We start from the raw sequence: 20,003 nt of genomic DNA on the forward strand, positions 1-20,003 counted from the left end.
AGGCCGAAATGCACGCGTTTCAGCTCACGTAGGCTAGCATGAGGACCGAAGAACTATACTGACGTGAGGTCTGGAACATGACAAGGAATGAGAATTCAGAAAGCGGACGCAATTAGTTTGATACTTAGCTTTAATCTATTAATGATGAACGTCGCTCTTGACGGTACATGAGTCACAATATTATCTGTTCAGAATACATTCTTGAAGATACTGCTTATAGTAACTGAATATGGCGCCTTGCTAGGTCGTAGCAAATGACGTAGCTGAAGGCTGTGCTAAACTGACGTCTCTGCAAATTAGAGCATATGTAAACAGTGAACCATCGCTAGCAAAGTCGGCTGTACAACTGGGGCGAGTGCTAGGGTGTCTCTAACGGACCGCGGCCGATTTAAAGGCTACCACCTAGCAAGTGTGGTGTCTCGCGGTGACACCACACATGCATTGACAATGCGCTGACGCATGTTGTCAGGCGTTCTCTGTGGATCACGATGGCAAATATCCTTCAACTTTCCCCACAGAAATAAATCCGGGGTCACCAGATCCGGTGAACGTGCGGGCCATGGTATGGTGCTTCGAAGACCACTCCACCTCTAAAGGAAATATACCGCATCAACCGCACGCGAGCTATGTCCCGGACATACATCATGTTGGAAGTACATCGCCATTCTGTCATGCAGTGAAACATCTTGTAGTGACATCGGTAAAACATTACGTACGAAATCAGCATACATTCCACCATTTAGAATTCCATCGATAAAATGGGGGCCAATTATCATTCCTCCCATAATGCCGCACCATACATTAACCCGCCAAGGTCGCTGATGTTCCATTTGTCGCAGCCATCGTGGATTTTCCGTTGCCCAACAGTGCATATTATGCCGGTTTACGTTACCGCTCTTGGTGAATGACGTTTCGTCGCTAGATAGAACGTGTGCAAAAAAATCTGTCATAGTCCCGTAATTTCTCTTGTGCCCAGTGGCAGAACTGTACACGACGTTCAAAGTCGTCGCCATGCAATTCCTGGTGCACACAAATATGGTACGGGCGCAATCGATGTTGATGTGGCACCGACGTTTTTGAGGTTCCCGATTCTCGCGCAATTTGTCTGCTACTGATGTGCGGATTAGCCGCGACAGCAGCTAAAACACCTACTTGGGCATCGTCACTTGTTGCAGGTCGTGGTTGACGTGGTTGACTGTTTCCTTATATAACTTAACTATCCGGCGAACGGTCCGGACACTTGGATGATGTCGTCCAGGATACCGAGCACACGCCCGTGGGGCATTTTGATCACAATAGTCATACATGAATACGATATCGACCTTTTCCGCAATTGGTAAACGATCCATTTTAACACGGGTAATGTATCACGAAGCAAATGCCGCCCGCACTGGCGGAATGTTTCGTTCGTGACTTTACAGCGTCATCTATCACAAATCGAAAAAAGTGGTCCAACTAAAACATTCATATTTCTTTACGTACTACACGAATATGTAATAAAAATGGGGGTTCCTATTTTTAAAAAACGCAGTTGATATTTATTTGACCTATGGCAGCGCCATCTAGCGGGCCAAGCATAGCGCCATCTGGTTTTCCCCTTCAAGCTAGACGAGTTTCGTTCTTTGTTGTTTTTTCATTTGATGCTTATTTCGTGAGATATTTGGCCCGGTCACAATCAATGGATCACCCTGTACACGTCTACACATATACTCTGCAAGCCACGTTATGGTGTGCCGCGGTGAGACCGTTTCACACGAGCGACATTCTGGTCAAAATCGAGTACTGTAAGTGCGCGCGCCTTTCGTGGCTGCGTGTAAATCAGCAACCAAACACGATGCGAGTGTGACTATGACGTCAATGGTCCACAGATTGTGCCGAGTGTGGAGTTCTAAATTTCAGAGTATGCTGCAAACTGCGCATGCGCAGATACAGTGGACTCTGGCGGCGTCTGCTGACATCGGAAGTTACCAATTGTGGTCGAGCTCACTTCTATTATAGAAATTGATTTTGTGCTTCCGTGTCTTTTTAATCTTAATATATTGTTTGCTTTGTTTTCGCTGCATGTCGGAAAGATACATAAGATCCTAGAATTTTTTCCCGTTTGTTTTCTCCTGTGGGAAAGACGAAATATGTGAAAGCAAGAAGTACTCCTTCACGTTTTACAGATACGACAACCTATGCTATGCAAAAATCAGAATGTAAACAGATAAACGTGTTTTAATGGAAATTATTTCAACAGTGAAAAAGTCAGATTTACTGGACGAGAAAAATAATTTTCGTTGTTATTTAGCACTTAACGAGGAAACAAGATACAAATGATATAGCAAAAAGGCACTATTTACTGAGTTCTACATATTGTCTCATGTGTTTGCTAGTACATATTTTCTCGAGTAAATACATGCAAATGGTTCAAATGGCTCTGAGCACTATGAGAATTAACATCTGAGGTCATTAGTCCCCCAGAACTTAGAACTACTTAAACCTAACTAACCTAAGAACATCACACATCCATGCCCGAGGCAGGATTCGAACCCGCGACCGTAGCGGTCGCGCGGTTCCAGACTGTAGCGCCTAGAACCGCTCGGCCACCCGGCCGGCCCTCCAACTCATTAATCATGGGAAACACACACTAACAGAACGCAACAGCATACCATATGCAACTCTTTGTCACAGGAGATGTTCAATATGCGGTCCATGTGCAATGAATAATGCATCAACCCGCCGTCTTAGTGAATCTGGCACGCGCTGATGTATTCCTGGAATACTGCGTACGGATCGCAGTCTTCCAGAATACGGGCATCAGGGAGACTGAACATCTTGTACTGAGATTCCATACAAAATAGCTTTCAAATGTCCTGACGAACAAAAGCCCAGTGGGTTTAGGGCCGGAGAGTGTGGGGGCCAGACAGTTGGTCCATATCTGCCTATCCATTCGTCACCGAAGCTGTTATTTAGCAGCCGAGGGACAGCAACACTAAAATGAGTTGTTCCATCGTGCATGAAGCACATGTTTTGTCGCACAGCTAAAGACACGTATGCTAACAGATCAGGTAGAACATTCTCTACGAAATTATGATAACTTCGTTCGTTGAGTCTGGATGGAAGAAAGTGAGGCCGTACCAGTCACCAACAATGACGGCCCAAACATTGATCAACAATCTTTGTCGATGACTTGCTTCAAGAGTTGCGTGAGGATTGCCGTCTGCCCATACATGCCGATTGTGAAATTTTGCCAGCCGATGTCGTTGAAACTCGTTGAACAAAATGAGTTGTAACATGGAGACAATTGGTTTCCAGACCCATGCTCATACAACATAATTTCTTCGTCTACGTGCGAGGAATGCGTGCTGCAGGATGTGCCGTTCAATTTTGTTACCTCTGTATAATCATCCTCATTGCCTGTCAATTAATTTCAGATCCGCCGCAAGAACTACCCGAAAGAAGATCCTTTCATTCACCTTCCATTATTCAGACGCCTCCTAATCCCCGCCATAACCAATATCTACAAGGACGCGAAAGAAAGATCTAGCATCAGAAAAGGCACATATCCCTATCTTCGTAACCAAAGACCTGAAAATTCACAGAAAACGAACAGAGGTTCTGTCTGTTTATAAAATAGCTTCTCATGCTGTCAGTCGCGATTTTCTTTTATTCATTTCTTGCGGGATTCGTTTCGGGAAGTACTGCCGTTGTCAGAACGTGTTTTCGTATATTAAGTCGTTTACGCATGATGTTTTCTACGTGTGAGATTCTGCATTATTCTTGCTGTCTTTCGTGTAATCCAGCAGTGGCCAACCCGCGGCCGGCTGGGTGCTAATCTCTGGCCCGCTGAGCTGCTTGATATGAAAGAAAAATTTCACGTAAAACCCCCAAAAGAACATTTCATCAACAGTCTTTCGTATCATATCCAGTTACAATAGGAATATCTCAGTTCGTCGATTCAACTATCGTTAGATTTTCGTCTATATTCCTGTATGGAAGAAATCAATACATTGGATTGATTTTGAAAAGTCCACCAGCCATCTTTAAGAAAATATATTTCGTCTTGGCGATATGCAACCTACAATGAGCAGTAGTAGGGAAGGCGCGGGTGAGACGAGCGCCAGACGTAGCCAATACATTCCATATTTTATTTTACTGCAAACTCTCGACGCTATCGGCCATAAAGTTACGGCCCTTCAGTGTATACGTTGTGTATATGTGGTGCACATTCGATCGCGAACGCCAGCTTTTATCTTTTTACAACTGATCTGTGATGCTTGTCTTTAATTTTAGTACGCTTGCATTTATTTTATGTATTCAATTATGGTGAGTAGGTACACCAGTCGACGTTACCAACGGTTTCTACCTCAGTTCCTTCTTTTAATTTTAGCAGTACAAAATAAGTAAATACTTATGTGTAATAATGTGTTTTTACTGAGGACGTTGTCCGTCGCCGGTAGCTGAGTGGACGCCAGCACGGTAGCTCAGTGTGTTCGGTCAGAGGGCTGTGTGGTCTCTGTAATAAAAAAAACTGAGTCAAGGAATCAACGATCAACTTGAACGTGTGTCTTGTGACGTCCGCCCAGACCAAACGCAACGAACTATATCGAACAAAATGAAAAAAAAAGAGAAAAGTGGTCAGCGCGACAGAATGTCATTACTAAGGGCCGGGGTTCGATTCCCGGCTGCGTCGAAAATTTTCTCCCCTCATGGACTGGGTGTTGTGTTGTCCTAATCATCAACATTTCATCCCCTTCGACGCGCAAGTCGACTAACAAGGGGAGGCCGCCAATTGTGAAATTCAGATTCGATTCATACTGCGCATAATAAAAGCGCATGGCCAGAGGTGTAATGTGGCAAAGCACCAAGATGCACTTCTCAGCCATTGTCGAGAAAACCGAGTTAAAAGAAACCGTTGCGGTGGAATACTCTCTACGATTAACAGTATTCCGCAGCGTCGTGGCGCAGCGGTAAGCGCTCGGGTTTGTAATCCGAAGGTCGCCGGATCGAATCTCGCGCCATGCAACCTTTTTTTTTTTTTTTAGTATTTGTTTTTTGTAATTCAAATGTGTATATACACACACACACACACACATATATATATATATATATATATATATATATATATATATATATATATATATATATAATTCCCGGCAATCAGTTGCAACAATTATGCATATAATAAGTTGTTGAAAGTCGTTTGTCGTGGAAAAACTGGCGACTTTGAACATCATTATGTTTTCCGCAAATAAAGTTGTATTTCACAAATGTTATTAATTGTCTTCATAATGTTTACCACGTATAGTTAACGGAAGACGTAGAAACGATATTCCGAAACGAATACGTATAGCGTAAGTAAAACGTTCGAATTAGAATAGAGACCCCACGAACACAAATTTGCTGTGGCAGGTATGAAATATAAACTCCGTTACTCGCTTGTTACACTTGATGGACAGATGTTGAATGGGCCGAAACGAGCCGCCGCATAACAGCGTAGTTGCTCGCTAACTTCGAAAGAAGGTAGATGCGGTCCCTAGCGCAACTTATAACATCGTTGAAAATCAGTGCGGACGTGAGAGTTTTGGTACACCCTGTTAAACAAACGGAAAAATGGAGGCGGTACAATTGGAGAGCGATCCGCCTTCTCCAACATGCATAAGCAATTCATCAATAGTTTATATATATATATATATATATATATATATATATATATATATATATATATATTTGAATTACAAAAAAATAATAAAAAAAAAGTTGCATGGTGCGGGATTCGATCCGGCGGCCTTCCGATTACGAACTGAAACGCTTACCTCTGCGCCATTACGCTGTAGGAAATTATTAATCGTAGAGAGTAGTTCACCGCAACGGTTTCTTTTAACTGTCGATTTTCTCGACAACGGCTGAGAAGTGCATCTTGGTGTTTTGCCACATTACACCTCTGGCCATGAGCTTTTATTATGCGCAGTATGAATCGAATCTGAATTTCACAATTGGCGGCCTCCCCTTGTAAGTGGCGTCAAATCGGTAGACTTGCACCCGGCGAACGGTCTACCCGACGGGAGGCCCTAGTCACACGACTGACGACATTTATGGATTTCGCATCGCGAAGGTAGAAAAGGGACCCTCCTAGTGCAGCTTCAGCCACCTGAATTTCCCTCTCATTTACAGCAACTAATATTGTCGACTTGAAATGTTGAATAGTTTTAAGAAATAATCATAATAAAAGAAGTCGGAATGGCGGTCAAAATTTTAAAGTAAGGTTGCAAGTTTAAGTAAAGCATAATTTATCCAATTTTCTGTATTTATGATACATGACGTTCACAACTGAAATATTAACTTCCTGAAGCAGGTTAATATTACAATCAAAAATTCTCGAGAGAACCGACTATGAAATTTCCAAAGTGAGTATAACACTCAAACGAAAGACATATAAATCACCGAGAAGCGTAGCTACGTGCTACGATGGTAGTCGCCCACGTGAAGGGCCACGGTTCGATTCACCGGTATTTTTAAACAGTCGCATGCTCTACAAGCAATTCCGTGAAGTGTGAAATACATAAAGATTGTGAAAAAAGCCAGCATACGAGACTGGTAACTGCTGGATTACTGGTTCGAGTCTAGTTTCAATCATTACTTTTTCAGTTTTTTTCCTTTCAGTTCGAATATCTACGTCATATAACTATACGCTAATATATAAGGCTGTTTAAAACAGAAAACCATTTCAAATTAATTTTTTTACATCTTCATGTACCTTACGCTTCACGGAAATGCCCGTGGAACACGAACCTGTGTTTAAATATTTACCAGAACTGGCAATCGAACGCCACCCATGTGGCAGTTGGGCATCGTATCACAGAGCTACACAGCCCACCAAGACAGTCAACTTGCTTTATGGTATTAAGCAGTTTCGGAGAACTTTAAAGTACATTTTGTAGGGAATTGTTAGAGTTGTGTCGAACATCTTTAGGTAATTGATTTTGAACTTCACGTAACACGTATGTAAAAGATTACAAAACTCCCATTACTGTGTGGTCTCTTTGTCAGTTTCCAGTTTCTGGTAAGAAAACTCTGTTTCAGTTCAAGACGTAAACTTGTTATGGCGTCAACTAGTAAACAAATAGGACCTAAGAAGAGGAAAGTTACAGAGGAGTTGAGATCATTTCAAGACAAGTGGGCTATAAACTATTTTTTTGTGAAATATAAAACAAAACCCTTCTGTCTAATATGCAATGAATCTGTTTCGGTTCCAAAAGAATATAAGGTCAAACGGCATTACGAGACTAATTATGCAGTTATGTTTGATAAGTGCAACGGACAATTCGACAAGACCAGGCAAACGACTTAGAAAGGAAACTTTCTGCTCAACAGTAGATATTTACAAAGACGAATTCAGAGTCAACATGCTATGTGAAAGCAAGTTATGCAGTAGCTGTGATACTGACAAAAAAATTGAAGCCATATTCAGATGGTGAAATGGTTAAGGAATGCTTAGAGACCGTAGCTGTAATTGTGTCCAGAGAAGTAAAAGGACTTCTCAAAAACAAACCTGTTTCGTCAAACTGTTACTAGACGTGTGGATGAAATGGGAAGACAAACTGAAGATAATTTACAAAATCATGCATCTGAGTTTTTATTTTATTCTCTAGCTTTGGATCAATGCGGAGATATAGCGGATACCGCCAATTTGCAGCCGGCACGTTAGCTCAGAGTGTTCGGTCAGAGGGTTAGCTGTCCTCTGTAATAATAAAAAAAACTGAGTTAATCGATAAACAACGAACTTAAAGGGGTGTCTTACGACCTCCGCCTCGACCAGATGCGACGAACGAAAACGAGCAAAATGAGATTAAATAAATAAATAAATAAAAAATAACAAAGTGGTGATTTACGTCAGAGGCGCTGATGCCCATTTCAACAAAACAGAAGAATTCGCAGCATTGTATCCACTTAAGGATACCACGAAGTCACGAGATTTGTTGGAAGCAGTTATATCGACTTTAAGTCGCTTTTCGTTAAAACTTAACCTGTCGGGGCTAACAGCGAATGGTGCTCCAGAATGACTGGGAAGCACGAAGGTTTCGTTCAGTTGATTGAAAACGAGGCCCACAAAATTGGCAATAAGTCGATGCTAAACTTTCATTGGAATATCCATCAACAGAATTTATATGCCAAGTCCTTTAATATGGACCATGTCATGAAGGTAGTTGTCAACACAGTGATCTTCTGAAGCCTTTGGATTCAGAGCATGATAGCATTTCGTACTATTCAGAAGTAAGATGGCTAACCCCTGCGAAAACGTTAAAAAGGGTGTCTGATTTGAAGCAAGAAGTACAGTCATTCTATGAAAGCAAGTCAAAGAGACTCCCGGGGTTCGAAGGTGAAGAATGCTTTCCCGACCTTGCGTTCTTGGTCGAAATAACTAGCCACCTAAATGAAGCTAATACTCGACTCCAAGGAAAAGATCAGCTGATTAATGTCATGCATGTTCTTATTTCCGCGTTCCAAATGAAACTTCGTCTCTGGGAACAACAGTTACGAACAAAAAAACTTCACACAGTTTCCTACACAGTGAAAGCACTCTGACGTCACACAGGTGGCAGCGATCAGGCACACGTCTTTAAAACATCTGACTTGAAATACGAAACCGAAAACCGATTTCAGGATTTTAAGAAACATGGTCCGCTTTTTTCTGTACTTGCTATGCCATTCTCCGTAGACATGAGTTCACTACTGGGACATTTACAAATCGAATGCTGCGACATGCAGTGTGATGCACAGTTAAAAGAGAAATTTAATCATGTTGGTTTGGAAAAGTTGTATAAAAATAATTGGACAAGAAGAAATACCAAGCGTTTTACAAACATGCATTAAAAATAAGTTCAGTATTTGGAAACACTTATGTGAGTGAACAGCTTTTCAGCGGGATGAATTATATCAAATCACAAATAAGATTACGGATTACTGATGTTCATCTGGAAAAGCCTTTGCGTGTGGGAACAACTTCAGTTGACATGAACATTAACTCACTCACTTCAGTGAGACAAAGCCAGACATCCCACTAACACTGCTTTCATTAAATTGCATAATAAATGTTCTTTCCTCAGATTTGTTTTATTTTCATCAAAACATAAATTAATATTTCTCGCTTGTTTTGGTTCACAAAACAAAAATGGGTAATGCGCCCAGCGGGGAAACCCGCTCTCAAAAATTTTGCCCTCCTACCGAAAAGGTTGGCCACCTCTGCTGTAATCTATAAACAGGTGCAATTTTGTAATTACTGAGAGATCTTTCTATATAGGTCGCGATAAATTCAAAGTGATCTTTACCTATGGTTTCCTTGTAATCCTCTCATGCACAAACTCATACATATCAAATATCCCTTTCAGAATTCACTACGCATACCACAAGTTAAAAGCAGGTACGCACAGAGCGCACTGTGACGCATGTAAGGCATATTTAACGTACGTGATTTGCTGCATGTGATGAGAGCAACGAAGCCGCAAGTGAAAGGTTCTCCAAACCGCCAGTAACTACATACGAAGATCTACTATTGATTACAAAATTGTGCGTCTTTATGTATTACAGTAAAGGCGACACAATAGCCCAGCAATTCGCACAACGCAGACATTACGCGTAAATTCCATAACACGTGAAAATGGCACCTGGTAAATGGCAATCGTTTCTCGAAATGCATCGTGCAAGAAATAAGAAAAAGAATATCATGACTGTCAGCAGCAAAATTTATTTTATAAACAGCCATAAGCACTATTTTTACAGTCGCGGCCTATCAGCATCGACTCCTAGTGAATAAAGTGAAACGAACACTGTGCAGGTCAACTGCAGAACCCGCGATGTGATTACGGCACCTCCCCCCCCCCCCCCCCCCCCCCCCCCCCCCCCCCCGCCCATCGCGGTGAACAGCAAGCAACCCAGGACGGAGTGCTGACGTGGATGCTACACGCCCTGCCCTCGACAAGAAGAACAGAAATTTACGAGGCGTTACAGACAGGTACAATATACGAAACTATCATAGAAATAGCGACAAGAACAAACATCAAAACTGAAACGACGCGTGACACAAAGAGATATCTAGAAAAGGGAGGAACAATATGCCCTCGAATCTGGCGTAAACAAAAAGTACCAAGGCTGTTAACTGAGAACCCAGAGGACCCAGAACAAAGAGCCATGAGACACAAGCAAAGAAACAAGCGAAAAGAATACACAAGCAAAAACTAGATAAACCAAGACGGGTGACGACACCACACGAGGGGAATCGGCAACTCCAGCAGTTGAAAGTAACTGAAATTCCCACTTGTAAAGTGCAAAAAGAAGACCTGACAAACCTGTACAAGACAATCATATGCAACAAATCGGCAAAGCTGATGGTTTTATCACAAACCGAGACACACAAGCAAGTGGTTAAAGAAATACTTTCCTGACATGTCTCGGAAACTATTGGCTGGTGAATTTATCCTACAACGCTGCGCAGTTTCTAATGGTCTTGCGCTTATAAGAATTAGAAATACTACAAACTTACTGCCTCAGAGAAACGGAGAAACCGCCCTTTCGAGGAACGCCATTAGTTAGGAGTCTTCACTGTTTACGCTCCTTTGTAATGTTCCTTTTACAAGATTATAATCCTACAGTTTCTCACTATGGCTACCAAGTCAAATTCCAGAAGTCGTAAACATATGGACTGGATAGTAAGTAGTGGCAACACGGTTATAATTCATATCAGATTTTACTATTCACCGTGTTACATGTCTCAGTATAATCGTCCCATAAACGGGTACTCATTGGACAAATATATTATACTAGAACTGACATATGATTACATTTTCATGCAATTTGGATGCATAGATCCTGAGAAATCAGTACCCAGAACAACCACCTCTGGCTATAATAACGGCCTTGATACGCCTCGGCATTGAGTCAAACTGAGCTTGGATGGCGTGTACAGGTACAGCTGCCCATGCAGCTTCAACACGATACCACAGTTCATCAAGAGTAGTGACTGGCAAATTGTGACGAGCCAGTTGCTCGGCCACCATCGACCAGACGATTTCAGTTGGTGAGTGATCAGTGAGAATGTGCTGGCCAGAGCAGCAGTCGAACATTTTCTGTATCCAGAAAGACCTGCAACATGCGGTCGTGCATTATCCTGCTGAAATGTAGGGTTTCGCAAGGATCGAACGAAGGGTAGAGCCACGGGTCGTAACACATCTGAAATGTAACGTCCACTGTTCAAAGTGCCGTCAATGCGAACAAGAGGTGACCGAGACGTGTGACCAATGGCACCCTATACCATCACGCCGGGTGATACGCCAGTATGGCGATGACGAATACACGCTTCCAACGTGCGCTCACCGCGACATCGCCAAACACGGATGCGATGATCATGATGCTGTAAACAGAACCTGGATTCATCCGAAAAAATGACGTTCGTCGTCGAGTACACCATCGCAGGCGCTCCTTTCTGTGATGCAGCATCAAGGGTAACCGCAGCCATGGTCTCCGAGCTGATAGTCCATGCTGCTGCAAACGTCGTCGAACTGTTCGTGCAGATAGTTGTTGTCCTGCAATCGTCCCCATCTGTTGACTCAGGGATCGAGACGTGGCTGCACGATCCGTTACAGCCATGCGGATTAGATGCCTGTCATGTCGACTGCTAGTGATACGAGGCCGTTGGGTTCCAGCACGGCGTTCCGGATTACCCTCCTGAACCCACCGATTTCATATTCTGCTAACAGTCATTGGATCTCGACCAACGCGAGCAGCAATGTCGCGATACGGATAAACCGCAATCGCGATAGGCTACAATCTGACCTTTATCAAAGTCGGAAACGTGATGGTACGCATTACTCCTCCTTACACGAGGCATCACAACAACGTTTCACCAGGCAACGCCGGTCAACTGCTGTTTGTGTATGAGAAATCGGTTGGAAACTTTCCTCATGTCAGCACGTTGTAGGTGTCGCCACCGGCGCCAACCTTGTGTGAATGATCTGAAAAGCTAATGATTTGCATATCACAGCATCTTCTTCCTGTCGGTTAAATTTAGCGTCTGTAGCACGTCATCTTCGTGGTGTAGCCATTTTAATGGCCAGTAGTGTGTATATATCACCTTCCCCCCACAGAGATGGAAGGCGTCGTATAACTTCACCGCATCAACCTCTGTCTACGTCTCGCATGGACCGGCCTATGGCACGGATGACGTCTTCTCTTGTGTTGCAGCGTGTGCCACGAAGAGGTTTCTTCACTTTGGCGAACAGTTCATAATCGCATGGACTCGTATATGGTGAATGTGTATACGGTGAACGTTCCAGTATCTCCCACCGCTACGTAGGCAGGAGCTCTTCACGGGGTTGGCCGCCTGGCATCATGTATTGCCATGAAGCACGAGCGGAAGCAGTGCCAAGAGAGGAAACATTGTTGTGCACTCTGGCCACGTTCCACTTCACGTACTTTGTGCATGTTTCCTAAAAATACCGTTAGGCCGTTCGAACTGGCCTCTCGCACTTCTGAACACGGACAGCACACACACACACACACACACACACACACACACACACACACACACACACACACGCACACACACACACACACACACAACTGACTCAAATAGCCCGCATCTCGTGGTCGTGCGGTAGCGTTCTCGCTTCCCACGCCCGGGTTCCCGGGTTCGATTCCCGGTGGGGTCAGGGATTTTCTCTGTCTCGTGATGGCTGGGTGTTGTGTGCTGTCCTTAGGTTAGTTAGGTTTAAGTAGTTCTAAGTTCTAGGGGACTGATGACCATAGATGTTAAGTCCCATAGTGCTCAGAGCCATTTGAACCATTGACTCAAATACAGCCGCCGCCGCTCACTGCGCTACTTCTGCTGTTCTGCTGTCAGTTACCGGTAGCTGGAATGCCATGTGACGTACATCCTTCATGTTACGGAGGCGTTGCTACTACTTTTTATCCAGCCCATTTATTACGGGAACTGTACCCACGGATCTAACACCATAATTTGAGTAGGGAATGTATTTTGCTATCCGTTCATACGAAGGGCGAACAAAGTTATCCCTGGTCTGCGACCATTTTGCTATTCACTATAAGGTTTCTTTTTTTTAGGCCCTCTTCAAATGGCAAATGACTCGCAACAGCAAACAAAGTCACGTAAGACAGAAACAGATATTAGTCAATACAGAAGTTACGACACATAATGTGGTGTCACCGCCAGACACCACACTTGCTAGGTGGTAGCCTTTAAATCGGCCGCGGTCCGTTAGTATACGTCGGAGCCGCGTGTCGCCACTATCAGTGATTGCAGACCGAGCGCCGCCACACGGCAGGTCTAGTGAGACGTCCTAGCACTCGCCCCAGTTGTACAGCAGACTTTGCTAGCGATGCTACACTGACAAATACGCTCTCATTTGCCGAGACGATAGTTAGCATAGCCTTCAGCTACGTCATTTGCTACGACCTAGCAAGGCGCCATTACCAGTTTATATTGAGATTGTTATTAATGTACCGTCAAGAGCGATGTACACCAATTATGGATTAAAGTTAAGAATTCCAGCAGCAACGTACCTTATTGGCTATATTAATTACATTGTCCTGTTCCAGACCTCACGCCAGTTTGCGTGAGCTTAAACGCGTGCATTTCGGCCTCCTCTAGCAACACGGTGTTGGCTCTTCTGCCAACACATCACATAATCCTGTGTAATTGTTGTTAAATATAGCTTCCATACAACATACACTACCACGTTTTAATACAACAAACATAATGCTACCATTGTAATCATTTCCTTCACTCGCGCATCCAGAAATGTACCTTAGGCAAACCTCGGGGGGAGATGTATTTTTAGAAGCGTCATCTTTCTACCTTTCACACGTTGAAAGAAGACATCTACAGAACGGCAAGTTAAGTGCTTATCTTCTTCTGTCTTTTTCTCGTAGTATATTTATTAAATTTCGTGCGTGTCTTTCTGCTTATGGGGTTTAATCTAGCGTTTTGGTAAGTGTAAACTCAGTCAGTCTGCAGTGCCGTAGCTGCTCAGCAAACAGCCAGCTACATAGCTCATTAACGCATCAGCGTCCATTGGTGACACATCAACTGCTGTGTTCGGATGCAGGCTGAGGTGGCATCCCTTCGCGCCCAGCTTCAGGCAGTGTTGGCTTCGGTCACACAGCTTGAGGCTGTTGCCAATGGGCATCACTGTGGGGGTCCGGATGGGGGTTTGTCGGGGACGGCCAGCTCGTCCCACGCATCCCCCGATCGGACTACGACTGTGGTTGCCCGGGATACTGCCCGCATTGAGGCTGATCCCTCACCTGTGATAGAGTGGGAGGTCGTCTCAAGGTGTGGCAGGGGGCGAAAGACATTCCGGAGGGCTGAATGGAAGGCCTCTTCAGTTTGTCTGACGAATCGGTTTCAGGCTCTGTCTCAGGCTGATACTGATCTTCGGCCTGACATGGCTGCCTGTCCTGTTCCAGAGGTTGCCCCTCAGTCTGCAAGATCCGGGCGGTCGCAGAGGGTGGGCTTACTGGTAGTTGGGAGCTCCAACGTCAGGCGCGTAATGGGGCCCCTTAGGGATATGGCAGCAAGAGAGGGGAAGAAAACCAATGTGCACTCCGTGTGCATACCAGTGGGAGTCATTCCAGATGTGGAAAGGGTCCTTCCGGATGCCATGAAGGGTACAGGGTGCACCCATCTGCAGGTGGTCGCTCATGTTGGCACCAATGATGTGTGTCGCTATGGATCGGAGGAAATTCTCTCTGGCTTCCGGCGGCTATCTGATTTGGTGAAGACTGCCAGTCTCGCATGCGGGATAAAAGCAGAGCTCACCATCTGCAGCATCGTCGACAGGACTGACTGCAGACCTTTGGTACAGAGCCGAGTGGAGGGTCTGAATCAGAGGCTGAGACGGTTCTGCGACCGTGTGGGCTGCAGATTCCTCGACTTGCGGCATAGGGTGGTGGGGTTTCGGGTTCTGCTGGATAGGTCAGGAGTCCACTACACGCAACAAGCGGCTGCGGCTACACGGGTAGCAGGGGTTGTGTGGCGTGGGCTGGGCGGTTTTTTAGGTTAGATGGCCTTGGGCAAGTACAGAAAGGGCAACAGCCTCAACGGGTGCGGGGCAAAGTCAGGACATGTGGGGACCAAGCAGAAATCGGTATTGTAATTGTAAACTGTCGAAGCTGCGTTGTTAAAGTACCGGAACTTCAAGCGCTGATAGAAAGCACCGAAGCTGAAATCGTTATAGGTACAGAAAGCTGGCTGAAGCCAGAGATAAATTCTGCCGAAATTTTTACAAAGGTACAGACGGTGTTTAGAAAGGATGGGTTGCATGCAACCGGTGGTGGAGTGTTCGTCGCTGTTAGTAGTAATTTATCCTGTAGTGAAGTAGAAGTGGATAGTTCCTGTGAATTATTATGGGTGGAGGTTACACTCGACAACCGAGCTAGGTTAATAATTGGCTCCTTTTACCGACCTCCCGACTCAGCAGCATTAGTGGCAGAACAACTGAGAGAAAATTTGGAATACATTTCACATAAATTTTCTGAGCATGTTATAGTCTCAGGTGGAGATTTCAATTTACCAGATATAGACTGGGACACTCAGATGTTTAGGACGGGTGGTAGGGACAGAACATCGAGTGACATTATACTGAGTGCACTATCCGAAAATTACCTCGAGCAATTAAACAGTGAACCGACTCGTGGAGACAACATCTTGGACCTACTGATAACAAACAGACCCGAACTTTTCGACTCTGTATGTGCAGAACAGGGAATCAGTGATCATAAGTCCGTTGCAGCATCCCTGAATATGGAAGTTAATAGGAATATAAAAAAAAGGGAGGAAGATTTATCTGTTTAGCAAGAGTAATAGAAGGCAGATTTCAGACTGCCTAACTGATCAAAACGAAAATTTCTGTTCTAACTCTGAAAATGTTGAGTGTTTACGGAAAAAGTTCAAGGCAATCGTAAAATGCGTTTTAGACAGGTACGTGCCGAGTAAAACTGTGATGGACGGGAAAAACCCACCGTGGTTCAACAACAAAGTTAGGAAACTGCTGCGAAAGCAAAGAGAGCTTCACTGCAAGTTTAAACGCAGCCAAAACCTCTCAGACAAACAGAAGCTAAACGATGTCAAAGTTAACGTAAGGAGGGCTATGCATGAAGCGTTCAGTGAATTCGAAAGTAAAATTCTATGTACCGACTTGACAGAAAATCCTAGGAAGTTCTGGTCTTACGTTAAATCAGTAAGTGGCTCGAAACAGCATATCCAGACACTCGGGGATGATGATGGCATTGAAACAGAGGATGACACGCGTAAAGCTGAAATACTAAACACCTTTTTCCAAAGCTGTTTCACAGAGGAAGACCGCACTGCAGTTCCTTCTCTAAAACCTCGCACAAACGAAAAAATGGCTGACATCGAAATAAGTGTCCAAGGAATAGAAAAGCAACTGGAATCACTCAACAGAGGAAAGTCCACTGGACCTGACGGGATACCAATTCGATTCTACACAGAGTACGCGAAAGAGCTTGCCCCCCTTCTAACAGCCGTGTACCGCAAGTCTCTAGAGGAACGGAAGGTTCCAAATGATTGGAAAAGAGCACAGGTAGTCCCAGTCTTCAAGAAGGGTCGTCGAGCAGATGCGAAAAACTATAGACCTATATCTCTGACGTCGATCTGTTGTAGAATTTTAGAACATGTTTTTTGCTCGAGTATCATGTCGTTTTTGGAAACCCAGAATCAACTATGTAGGAATCAACATGGATTCCGGAAACAGCGATCGTGTGAGACCCAACTCGCTTTATTTGTTCATGAGACCCAGAAAATATTAGATACAGGCTCCCAGGTAGATGCAATTTTTTCTTGACTTCCGGAAGGCGTTCGATACAGTTCCGCACTGTCTCCTGATAAACAAAGTAAGAGCCTACGGAATATCAGACCAGCTGTGTGGCTGGATTGAAGAGTTTTTAGCAAACAGAACACAGGATATTGTTATCAATGGAGAGACGTCTACAGACGTTAAAGTAACCTCTGGCGTGCCACAGGGGAGTGTTATGGGACCATTGCTTTTCACAATATATATAAATGACCTAGTAGATAGTGTCGGAAGTTCCATGCGGCTTTTCGCGGATGATGCTGTAGTATACAGAGAAGTTGCAGTATTAGAAAATTGTAGTGAAATGCAGGAAGATCTGCAGCGGATAGGCACTTGGTGCAAGGAGTGGCAACTGACCCTTAACGTAGACAAATGTAATGTATTGCGAATACATAGAAAGAAGGATCCTTTATTGTATGATTATATGATACCGGAACAAACACTGGTAGCAGTTACTTCTGTAAAATATCTGGGAGTATGCGTGCGGAACGATTTGAAGTGGAATGATCATATAAAATTAATTGTTGGTAAGGCGGGTACCAGGTTGAGATTCATAGGGAGAGTCCTTAGAAAATGTAGTCCATCAACAAAGGAGGTGGCTTACAAAACACTCGTTCGACCTATACATGAGTATTGCTCATCAGTGTGGGATCCGTACCAGATCGGGTTGACGGAGGAGATAGAGAAGATCCAAAGAAGAGCGGCGCGTTTCGTCACAGGGTTATTTGGTAACCGTAATAGCGTTACGGAGATGTTTAATAAACTCAAGTGGCAGACTCTGCAAGAGAGGCGCTCTGCATCGCGGTGTAGCTTGCTCGCCAGGTTTCGAGAGGGTGCGTTTCTGGATGAGGTATCGAATATATTGCTTCCCCCTACTTATACCTCCCGAGGAGATCGCGAATGTAAAATTAGAGAGATTAGAGCGCGCACGGAGGCTTTCAGACAGTCGTTCTTCCCGCGAACCATACGCGACTGGAACAGAAAAGGGAGGTAATGACAGTGGCACGTAAAGTGCCCTCCGCCACACACCGTTGGGTGGCTTGCGGAGTATAAATGTAGATGTAGATGTAGATGTAAATCAGGAGCGTAGCAAACTGCATACCTGCGATTCTCTTAGCTTTTATAGTTTATTTCTTCAGTCTTGCTGGAATGGTTAGGATGTGTGCATCCTGTGTGTGGATGCAGGAGGAGCTGGTCGCAGTTACCGAACAGCTGAATGGGCTTCTGGCTACGGTCAGCCACCTTCAGACTGCTGCCTCTGGGGTATAGCGGTGTCGGAGAATCTGGCGCCTTATGGGGACACAACATGTTTCGCTGTTTTGCCCATGGACTCTCTTCCGAGGCACCTCCAGGTGCATCCGACGAGGGTGGTAACGCGTTCGCCTCGCGCAAGGCGGAGGGTCAGTGTGGAAGCTGGCCGTCTGATGTCACCCATTCACCCTGTGAGTGGACACGTGGCCGCTCCATTAGCAGGGTCCGAGCAGGCTCAAGGGGGGAGGGGTTTACTAATTATTGGGAGCTCCAACGTTTGGTTCGTTATGGCGCCCCATAGTCAGACAGCATTCAGGGCTGGAAATAAATCCGTATGTCTGCGGGTGGGCCTCATCCGAGGTTTGGAGGCGGGCTTGCCTGCGGTTATCGTGCGTGCTGAGTGCAGTGTTCTGCAAGTCGTGGCTCACGTCGGCATCAACGACGTCTGTTGCCCAGGTTCTGAGGCCATCCTCAGTTCGTACACGCGGCTGGCCGAGATGGTGAAGACTGCTGGCCTCGCGTGCGGAGAGAAGCAGACCTCGCAATTTGCAGTTTTATTCCCAGAGTCGACTGGGGTCTTTTGGTGTGGAGTCGAGTGGAGGGCTCTTTGCCAAAGGCTTCGTCGACTCTATGAGGGTCTTGGCTCCAGATTTCTAGACCTGCGTTATCGTGTCGGGATTTGTAGGACTCCCCTTGATAGGTCAGGGTGCACTACACAAAGGAAGCACATACTCGGATAGCAGAGTACTTTTGGGATGCACATGAGGGGTTTTATGAGGCTAGGAGGTAGTTTGAGGTGCTCTGATGAACGCTCGCCAGTCGATATCCAGCAAGGGAAGTCAAACGACGTTCAAAATACATTTTTATTAGTAAACTGTCGAAGTATTCGTAATGAAGTTCCCGATTTACTGCCCTCCAGGAAAGTTCACACGCTCAGATTCTTCTTGGGACCGAAGGCTGGCTGAAACCCGAAATGGAAAGCTCTGAGACATGTAGCGAGTCGTGGAACGTGTATCGGGAAAACACTTAGAGACCATAAGAGGGGAAGTGTTCATCACAGTTGACAAAAATACTGTCTCTGCTGAGGTCGAAGTTGAGTGTAACAATGAAGTTATCTGTTCGCATATAACAAATGGAAGTGAAACCAAGTTAATCGTTGGATGTTTTTACTGGCCACCCGATTCCGCTGTGACAGTTGTAGAGTCATTCAAAGAAAGTCTACGGTCAGTAGCGCGTAAATACCCAGTCATGCAATACTCGTTGCAGGCGACTTTAACGTACCGAATATAGACTGGGATGTCTATGGATTCATTGCGGGGATTATAGACAGTCATGCGAAATACTGTTGAACACGTTTTCTGGAAACTGTCTTGAGCAGCTAACTCGGCAGTCCACACGCAATGGATATATCTTAGACCTCGCAGCTACAAACAGGCTTCACCTTATCGACAATGTCAGTATGCAAACAGGGACAAGCGACCATATCATTATAGCAACTATGATTACGAAAGACAGAGCAGATAAGCAGTTGTTAGTATGGCACTTTGACAGCGAAATGACATCACTTAGCTCCAGTAAGATGGATGTAGAGGAATTATGGGCAAAGTTTTAGCAGTCGACATAAAACTTTGCTGGGTATGGTACCGCGTCATAATGGATAAAATTACTACTGCTGCTGCTGCTGCTACAGAAAAACCAACGTTTCGGCCACGGTTGCAGTGGTCTTCTTCTGGTTCTACTGGTGCATTCTAGCTTTGCAGTCTCCATTATATTTTGTTGTTACTGTTTACTGCGCATGCCATTACGTCATAATTTTAAAAAGATAGTTTGTTTCATTGGTCACTTAAGGAAAAAGGAGAGGGAACTTTAATAGGTTATTACGGT

Source organism: Schistocerca serialis, chromosome 6, assembly GCF_023864345.2.
Source record: "Schistocerca serialis cubense isolate TAMUIC-IGC-003099 chromosome 6, iqSchSeri2.2, whole genome shotgun sequence".
Lineage (NCBI taxonomy): Eukaryota > Metazoa > Arthropoda > Insecta > Orthoptera > Acrididae > Schistocerca > Schistocerca serialis.